Source organism: Chroicocephalus ridibundus, unplaced genomic scaffold, assembly GCF_963924245.1.
Source record: "Chroicocephalus ridibundus unplaced genomic scaffold, bChrRid1.1 SCAFFOLD_181, whole genome shotgun sequence".
Taxonomy (NCBI): Eukaryota; Metazoa; Chordata; class Aves; order Charadriiformes; family Laridae; genus Chroicocephalus; species Chroicocephalus ridibundus.
This window is the reverse complement of record NW_026961364.1, coordinates 237,409-247,300: the sequence shown is the minus strand read 5'-3', so window position 1 is coordinate 247,300 and position 9,892 is coordinate 237,409.

Here is a 9,892-nt window from a genome sequence, read left to right as displayed (position 1 = left end):
CCTACCTAGGAGGTTACTCCCAGCTTCCGGTATGTATAGCAGAGTTCCCATCCCTTTTTCAGTTTCGCTTCCCACAATCATGGGTTCAAAAACAGGGACTGAGAGACCTTCACCCTTTATTCCTGACACAACTATTCATTGATTAGACAATTTTGCCCCTTGGGGTATAAAATTCAAAGAAGTTCTAGAAGCTCCAGTATCGACTAAGACGACTGCATCCTCTTCCTGAGGTCCCACCTTTAAATTTATCAAGGGTTCCCGGTGGGACCTCGAGCTGGGGAACCCCTGACTTCCCTATGCTACATAATCAAAATCCATCAACGACAACACTCGTTCCTCCCTTCTCAAGTCAGGGCACTCCCGCCTCAAATGGCCTATTTTCCCACAATGATAACACCCTGCCGGTGAACCCCAAGCTGCTGGTAGGAGTGGTCGGGGCAGTCCTCGTCCCCTGTTATTCACCCCTCTTCCTCGCCCCCAAGTAACAGTCTAGGGGGTCCCACTTCGGGGATTCAGTTTCTTTGTCAATTGAAACATCACTGACAGTCTGGGCTGGGAACATATAAAATGGATTTGGGCATCCCCGAATCCTGAATCTATTCATCTTGACCCAGCAAAAAGCATATTCACCTTCTTCTAATTCCTTATTATTCCTTATTATTCACATACATGTTTAAAGTCTGACAGACCCAGTCTTCATCAGATCCAAATTTGGGCCAAAATATACTAGGAGGTGTTATGGGTTCTTTGGTCCAAACAAATTCAAATGCAAATGCAAACATGTCCCCCCTGGGACACCTCTGGGATCCTCTAAGACAGACACAGGACCCCTAGGACACCCCTGAGACCCTTCCCAGAATGTCCACGGCCACCCCATCCACGCCCGGCCCCTCCAGGATGTGGTCTGAGCAAAACAAATCATTTTCTTTCTACCTTTATCCCTTGTACAAGAAGAATCATTCCGAAACCTCAACATTCTCCCCTAAAGGACTGTCTGGGGGAATGTTCCCAGGGTCTTTAGTAGTATCCCCTTTTTCATTCCTAGGCCTAGAATCCTTATTTCCCATTCTGAACACAGACTTTTCTTACACCCCTTCCTTTCGCTTCGTCCTTCTCCAGCTGCGCCCCTCGCGGGACTACAGAACCGCGGATCCGGACTCCACACTCGCTTCGTACCGCAGTACGTCTCAGTCACTCACACACAAGTCTCTTAGAACGTCCCGACCACCAAGGCAATACTTTAACAGTCCGATTTTCCTTACCTTGGTCCGTGCATGGAGTTGCCTGGTCGTACTCTCTGTGCCTACTGCACCTACCCCTTCTCCCCCTGTGCTTCACAGAGTCTGCCGTCCAACTGGGTCTCGAGATCTTAGTCGATTCCTCCCGGAATCCCCACTGACGATCCATGAGACCGTTGAAATCAACGGGACGCGTCTTCCCATCCTTCGGCGACAGGGACTCCCAAGAAGATGACTTCTGCTCCCGGATGAGCCCCCAGATTGTGAGAAATAAGTTCCGGTCCGAATGAAATAGGGTCAGGCAGAATCCTCTGTGAAGCACATTTTTATTCACGTTCTTGCAAGAGCGGGTGACCTAGCAAGTAGGCACACTTCCAGTTCTTGAAACACACCTTTTTATTCCCTAATCCCGGCCGAATTTTTCCCTCCCCTGTTTCCCATTGGTTGGGTACTCCAGGGTTCACAGTCTATTCGAGGCGCCTAAAATTCTTCCCGGGTGTCCTGCCTCTGTTTACTTCTCTTTATGCTACACCCAAAGGGATTATCTGACTAGTTTATTTCTTTCCTTTTTGGTAAAAGATTGCTCAATGTCATTAGCCCTGGTTAAATGTTTGACTCCCCTTCTAGACACTAATCCAGGAGGAATCAGTTTGTCCTTCTGTCTGTGTGATAAGAGATGTTCTACAAGCCTTTGCTGGAGCCTCTTTGTCTTAGTCATTCCCTTATCGTGTCACCTCTGATGGAAACGGCTTTTCTCCTCTGCAAAAGCAATACCTGCCTTTCTTACACCAGGACTTGGCACGAGGATTTGCACAAGGCCTCACACCAGGGTTTGTTCGAGGGCTCTTCAGGGGCTGGGGGGAAATGAGGGGGCGGGGGAGGTGGGTGGCGGGGGATCAGGGGCACAGGGTGGGGTGGGCGTTGATGCGTGGTGGGTATTGCACAAAGGTTTGCACGAGGGTGCGTCGGGGGCTGAGGGGGCACTTGATGGGGTGGGGGAGGGGTTTGGGGGATTGGGAGGGGGTGGGGGGTGGGGGTGAGTAGGGGGGGGAAGTGCGTGAGGAGGGCTCCCATGAGGATTCACACAAGCCCTTGCAGGATTCACACAAGTGTTTGTAGAGGGTGGGGGAGGGGGTTGAGGGGGGACACGTGTGAGGGGGGTGGTGAGTTCACACGAAGGTTCGGGCGGGTTGAGAGGCTGGGGGAGCATTCCCAGGAGCGTTTGCACAAGGGTTTGCACAAGGGTTTGCACAAGTGTTCGTGGTGGGGTGGGGGAGGGGGTGAGGGGGGATTTGGGGAGGGTGGCACAGGAGGGGCTTGCACAAGGGTTCGCACGAGGGTTTGCACAAGGTTTTGTGGGGAGCTGGAAGGTTGGGGGGTAGGGGAGGGGTCTCACACGAGTGTTTGCACAAGAGTTCATAGGGGGCTGGGGGGGTTGAGGGGGTGAGGGAGGGATTTGAGGGGGATTTTGGGGGGTCGGGGAGGGGGTGGATGACGGTAGATGAGCGTTTGCACGAGGATTTGTACGAGGCTTTGTAAGGAGTTTGAAGGGGTGGGGCAGGGGGTTCACGGTGGATTCGGGGGTGGGGGGAGAGGTTGGGGGTTGGCACATGAGGGGGTCGCAGGAGGATTTTCACGAGGGTTTGTAGGGGGCTGGGGGAGGTTTTTGGATGGAATTTGGGGGGTGTGGGTGGTGGGTTTGCACAAGGGTTTGGGGGGGTTCAGAGGCTGGGGAGGGGGGATGGTGGCATTTAGGGTATTTTGCACATGGACTCGCACAAGAGTTTGTAGGGTTTGTAGGGCTGGGGGTGTTTCAGGGGTGGGGGAGAGGGTGGAAGGGGAGATTTGGGGTGGGAGGGGTAGGACGTGGGGTACGGGGGGGCTTGCACGAGACCCTGCACTAGGGTTCGTAGCAGGACTGGTGGCGTGGGATTGGGATTCTGCTCGAGGCCTCGCACAAGGACTCACATGGCGGTTCCTAGGGGACTGGGGGGGTTGGGGGAGGGGCTTAGAGGGGATTGGGACGGGGTGGGGTGGATTTGAGGGTGGGGGAGGGGTGTGGGAGCTGGGGGTGAGGCACGAGGGGGCTCGCACAAAGATTCGCACGAGGGTTTGTAGGGGCTGGGGAGGGGGTTGAGGGGGGACTTAGGGCGTGGGGGAGGGGGGAGTGGGATGGACGGTGGCCCATGAGGGGGTTTTGCAGGAGGATTCGCACGAGGCCTCGCACCAGGGTTCACCAGGAGCTGGGGGTGTCGGGGGGTAGGGGAGGGGGCTCACACGAGTGTTTGCACAAGGGCTTATAGGGGTCGGGGGGGCTTGGGGGGTGGGATTTGAGGGGGAATTTGGGGGGTGTGGGAGGGGGCGGGTGATGGTATGTGAGCGTTCGCACGAGGGCTTGTGGGGGGTGGAAGACTGGGGTGTGGGGAGGGGGCTGAGGTGGGGTTTAGGGGCTGGGGGAGTGGAAGTAGATGTCACACAAGGGGACTTTGCACGAGGGTTTGCATGAGTGTTCGTAGGGGTCTGGGGGTGTTGTGGGTAGTGGGGGGGGATTTGGGGTGTGTTGGGGGTAGGTGGGGGGGTGGGGCAGGAGGGGGCTCACACAAGACCTTGCACAAGGGCTCATAGGGGGATGATGGCGTGGGGTTGGGATTTTGCACGAAGCCTCACACGAGGGTTCACGGGAGGCGTTTTGGGAGGGGGGGGCAGGAGGTGGGTGGTGGCGCATGAGGGGGCTGGAACAAGGCTTTGCACAAGGATTCGCACGGGGCCCTGCACGAGGGTTCACACGACAGCTCATGGGGTGCTGTAGGGGGAAGGGGCACGGGGGAGGGGTTTGAGGGCAATTTGGAGGGTGGAGGGGGGGGTTCAAGGGGGATATAGGGGGTGGCGAAGGAGGAGGCTTGCGCGAGGGTTGGCATGAGGTTTGACAGGGAGGGCTGGGGTGGTGGGGTAGAGGCGTGAGGGGGCATTTGGGGGCGGGGGAGGCGGTGGATGTAGTGCAAGGGGGTTTTGCCCGAGGGTTTGAAGGACAAGTTCCCCAAGGGCTTGTGTTAGGGAGAGCGGGGGGTGTTGGAGGATGTGGGGGACGGGGTTGAGGGGGGATTTGGGAAGGGGGGAGGGGGTTTGCACGAGGCCTTGCATGCTGATTTGCACAAGGGTTCACAGGGGGCTGCGGGGGTTGGGAGAGGGGAAGTAGGGAAGTGGGGGAGGGGCTGTTGGGGGGAGGGGAGAGGGAGGTGGGCGGGGTGGGGGCTGTCACAAGGGTTTGCAGGGGGGTTGGGAGGGGTTGGAAGGTGGGGGAGGGGCTGGCAGAGATTTGGAGGTGGGGGAGGGGTGGATGATGGTACCTGAGCGTTCCCACAAGTTTGCACAAGAGTTTGCAGGAGGGTTCACAAAAGGGTTCATAAGGGAGTGGGGAAGGGTGGGGGTGGGGGAGGGGAGAGAGATTTGGGAGGTGAGGGAGGGGGCGGTGGCACACGAGGGGGCTCGCGGTAGTATTTGCGCGAGGGCTCGCACGAGGGATCCTGCAGGGCTGGGGGTTAGAGGTCTTGGGAAAGGGGTCGAGGGGGGATTTGGGGGGGTGGTACAGGAGGGGGCTGGCAGGAGGATTCGCACCGAGGCCTTGCACAAGGATTCACACAAGGGTTTGCACAAGGATTTGTGGGGGGATTGGGGTGTGGGGGACAGGTTTGAGGGGGTATTTGGGGGTGGGGAAGGGAATGGATGTCGCGCAAGGCATTTTTGCACGAGGCCTTCAACAAGGATTTCCCCGAGGGCTTGTTGTAGGGTGCTGGGGGGGAGCGGTGATTTGGGGGATGAAGGAGGGGGTTGAGGGGGGATTTGGAGGGAGGGGGAGTGCCGGGGGGTGTGCGTGCGGGGGTCCTGAACGAGGATTCACACGAGGGTTTCCACAAGGATTCACACAAGGGTCCCTGGGGGTGGTTGGGGTTTTGGGGAGGGGTGGAGGGTTGGACTCGGGGGTGGGGCAGTGCAGAGGGGATGGGGGGCAGTGCACGAGGGGGCTTGCACGAGGGCTCGCACAGAGATTCACACGAAGATTCACACGAGGCCTTGCATGAGGGTTTGTGGGAGGCTGGAAGATCGGGGGGGGCGCGGGGGCAGAGGTGGGGTGTACGGTGTGGAGATGGGTGGGGGATGGTGCGTGAGGGGCCACAATCCAACTCACCAATCTCCTCGGGCCTCCCAAACCTCCTGAGTCCCCCCTGAACACCTCAGTCCCCCCAACCACCGCTGTCCCCAACCCCCTCCGTCCCCCCAAAACGCAACTACCCAAACACCTGTGTCCCCCCCAAACCCCCGGGTCATAGAATAGAATCAAAGAATCATTTAGGTTGGAAAAGACCCTTGGGATCATTGAATCCAACCATCATCTCCACTCTACAAAGTTCTCCCTTACACCATATCCCTTAACACCACATCTAAACGAGTCTTAAACACATCCAGGGACGGTGACTCCACCACCTCCCTGGGCAGCCTATTCCAGTGTCTGACCACTCTTTCTGTGAAGAATTTTTTTCCTTATGTCCAGCCTAAACCTACCCTGTTGCAGCTTGATGCCATTCCCTCTTGTTCTATCGCTAATTACCTGTGAGAAGAGACCAGCACCTACCTCTCTACAGTGTCCTTTCAAGTAGTTGTAGAGAGCGATGAGGTCTCCCCTCAGCCTCCTCTTCCTCAAACTAAACAGTCCCAGCTCCTTCAATCGCTCCTCATCACATTTATTCTCCAGGCCCTTCACCAGCTTCGTTGCCCTCCTCTGCACTCGCTCCAGCACCTCGATATCTCTCTCGTATTGAGATGCCCAGAACTGGACACAATACTCCAGGTGTGGCCTCACCAGTGCTGAGTACAGGGGGACAATCACCTCCCTCCTTCTGCTGGTCACACTAGTTCTAATACAAGCCGGGATGGCATTGGCCCTCTTGGCCACCTAGGCACACTGCTGGCTCATGTTCAGCCGCTTGTCAATGTGAACCCTCAGGTCCTTTTCTGCCAGGCAGCTCTCCAGCCACACTTCCCCAAGCCTGTAGCGATGTATGGGGTTGTTGTGGCCCAAGTGCAGGACCCAGCACTTGGCCTTGTTGAAGCTCATACCGTTAGCATTGGCCCATCAGTCCAACCTGTCCAAGTCTCTCTGTAGAGCCTCCCTCTCCTCATGTAGATCAACACTCCCGCTTAGCTTCGTGTCATCTGCAAACTTGCTGGTGATACACTCTCTGTCCTTATCAAGGTCATCAATAAAGATGTTGAACAGAAACGGTCCCAACACTGAGCCCTGAGGGACACCACTTGTGACCGGCCGCCGGCTGGATTTAACTCCATTGACCACCACTCTTTTGGACCGCCCATCCAGCCAGTGCTTGATCCAGCAGATCGTATGCTTATGCAGGCCATGAGCCGCCAGTTCTTCCATGAGATTTCTGTGGGGGACAGTGTCAAATGCTTTTCAAAAGCCTAGGTAGACAATGTCCACAGCCTTTCCCTCATCCAATAATTGGGTCATCTTGTCATAGAAGAAGATCAGGTTCGTCAGGCAGGTCCTGCCTTTCCTAAACCCATGCTGACTAGGCCTGATCCCCTGCTTGTCCATTATATGAGTTGTAATGGCACTCAAGATGATCTGCTCCATGACCTTCCCTGCTACCGAGGTCAGACTGACAGGCCTATAGTTTCCCAGATCCTCCTTTCTGCCTTTTTTGTAGATGGGCACTACATTTGCTACCCTCTGTGGAATAAATACTAAATTGGCTAAAAAATACAAAAGTACAGCATTGTTCACACCTTAAGGAAAAGTATAAAATCAAGAGGATTCTGAGGTAGAAAATAGCCGCAGCTGGCATGAAGGACACAACATCTGTGGTTCCCTGATAAGCTACATGAGGTACGGGACGGGATGCAATTATTCCGTGGCTTTACCTTATGATGTATAGCGGATACAGGAATGGGATGATACCATGAAACAGATAAGCTGCCAATTAGCTGCCCGCTAGATGCTCAGAGCCAACTTTTTGTCAAATGTTGATGAAATGCTGTCCTTTGTGCGAACTTTGCTCATTATAATGTCATTATAATACCAAAACACACCTCCATCCCGAAGGCTACCCGCCTCCAAGGTGCGACCACTCCTTCTTGAGTCTGCGCCCTGAATTTCTCGTAAACTATACCTTTAATTGTGAAGCGAGAGAAATTTACACCAATCATGATAAAAGTATGTATGACTGAAGTCACTCAAACTCCACCTTGAAGATAACAAATAGTATAAAAATAGCCCAAGAGAGGGGGGATACCCAGGGAAGACACCATCATAAAGAATTACATCACTGACTTCTGGGATCAGTCGACGGGCTGAGCCTCTCTTCCCCCCCATAGGGACACCTTTGGGTAAGACTTAGATTATACCGAGTGCTTCCTCGGGAAACTTAGAAATTTCTCTAGAGACTCTCTTTTTCTACATTTAAAGCCAGGCTGTATCGTTTATAACTTTGTCGCGCGTTTTGTATATGTAACAATACTTTCATTTGCACGTGCTTTGCAGACAGTGTATTTATCACCGGCGATCCTAAGAACCTATATCTCTGTTGTTTAAATAAACTGCACTTTTTTAAGTAGCTAGTCATTTTGGTTTCTCACTGAACGCGACCAAAGACTCGAGAGTGGCCGTGCTAGTTCATGAGCACGACTAGACTGAAGGTGCAGTCCACTATTAGTGTATCCAAATCGTAATAGTTTAATACATATTAAACGTGATTGGACTGATAGTGCTGAATTGGGCACCACTCAGAATTTAAACCTAGCCGCACCTAGCCTCCCACCTCGGTGAGGAGTGTTAGAACGCAAGGGCGTTTATCTTCTGCTAAAACCGCTTTGCCCCTTTTCATGCAACAACAGCGGCAAGGTTGAGCCTCACTGGCAACAAACGCCGAGGCGAGTCCATCACAGGAGCCAAGCTGATGCAGGCCCAGGAGCAAAGCAGAGCTGTACCAAGGAGCCGTGTCGAGCCGGCACACGGAACGAGGCTGAGATAGCGCCAGGAGCTGAGCCGGCCCTAGGAACCCTGCGGAGCCAACGTAGGAGCCTCCATGAGCCGTCCCAGGAGCCAAGATGAGCTGGCCAAGGAGTTGGGCAGAGCTGGCCGCAGGAGCCCATCTGACTTTGTGCCATAAGACCAGGCAAGGCTGCGGCGAGGGCTGAGCTGTGTAAGCTAAGGATTCGGGCCGATATGCAACAGATGCTGGGACGAGCAAGCCCCCAGAGCTGAGCTGCATTGGTCCCAGGAAACGAGGGGAGGCAGCCCCAAAGTTGAGCTTCACTGGCCTCAGGTTCCGAGGTGTGCTGCCACCAGGAGTCAAGATAGGTTAGTCCAAGGAATCAAGCTGACCTGGTTCCAAAAGGCAAGCCGAGGCAACACATAGAAGCACGTTGAGTTGGTCCACGGAGCTGAGTTGAGAGTTCCCTAGGAGGCATGCGGAGCCAGGCCAGGAGCCTTACAGAGGTTTCCCATGAGCCGAGTGGAGACGGTCCCAGAGGTGAGCCAAAGAGAGGCCTTAGGTCAAGCCGCACTGGTGACAAAGACCCAGGCAAGTTCGTCACAGGAGTGAAGCTGATGCAGGCCTAGGAGCAGAGCAGCACTGGACCAAGTAGTCAAGCTGAGCCGGCTCCAATAGGCAAGCCAAGGCGGCCCATGGAAGCAATTTGAGTTGGTCCAAGGAGCTGAGTGGAGTGTGGCCTAGGAGCCATGCGGAGCCAGGCCAGGAGCCTTATGGCAACGTCCCAGGAGCCGAGGTGAGGCGGTCGCGGGAATGGAGCCAAACAGAGCCCAAATATCAAGCTGCACTGGCCACAAACGCCCAGGCAAGTCCGTCACAGGAGTGACGCTGATGCAGGTCTAGGAGCAGAGCAGAGCACAGCTGGACCAAAGAGTCGAGCTCAGCGGGGACAAGGAAGGATGCAGAGATAGCGCCAGGAGCTGAGCTGGCCCTAGGAACCCTGCGGAGGCAAGTGTAGGAGCCTCCATGAGCCGTCCCAGGAGCCAAGATGAGCTGGCCAAGGAGTTGGGCAGAGCTGGCCACAAGAGTCCGTCTGACTTTGTGTCAAAAGACCAGGCAAGTCTCTGGCGAGGGCCGAGCGGAGACAGCTCAGTAGTCGGGCCGAGATGCTGAGCATGCTGAGCGCAGCCAGCCCCTGGAGCTGAGCTGTGTCGTTCCCAAGAACTGAGTGGAGGCGTCCCCAAAAATCGAGCTTTGCTGTTCAGGATCCGAGATGAGCTGCCACCAGCAGTCAAGGTACGTTGGTGCAAGGAGCCGAGCTGAGCGGGCTCCAAAAGGCAAGCTGAGGCGGCACATGGGGGCAAGTTGAGTTGGTCCAAGGAGCTGAATGGAGTGTGGCCTAGGAGCCATGCGGAGCCAGGCCGGGAGCCTTCCAGAGGCATCCCAGGAGCTGAATTGAGGCTGTCCCGGGAGGTGAGCCAAATACTGCCTTGTTCTAAAGTTCTTTCGAAACCACTTGCGTAGCCCCAGAGGCCTGGGGGCTGCAGGCTTTCCTAGAGCCTTCAGCCTCAAAACCACCCATTCCCACTTAGCGCAGCGCCAGCCTCCAACACTCCATATGAGTGGAGACTGGTCCCACGCCCAAAG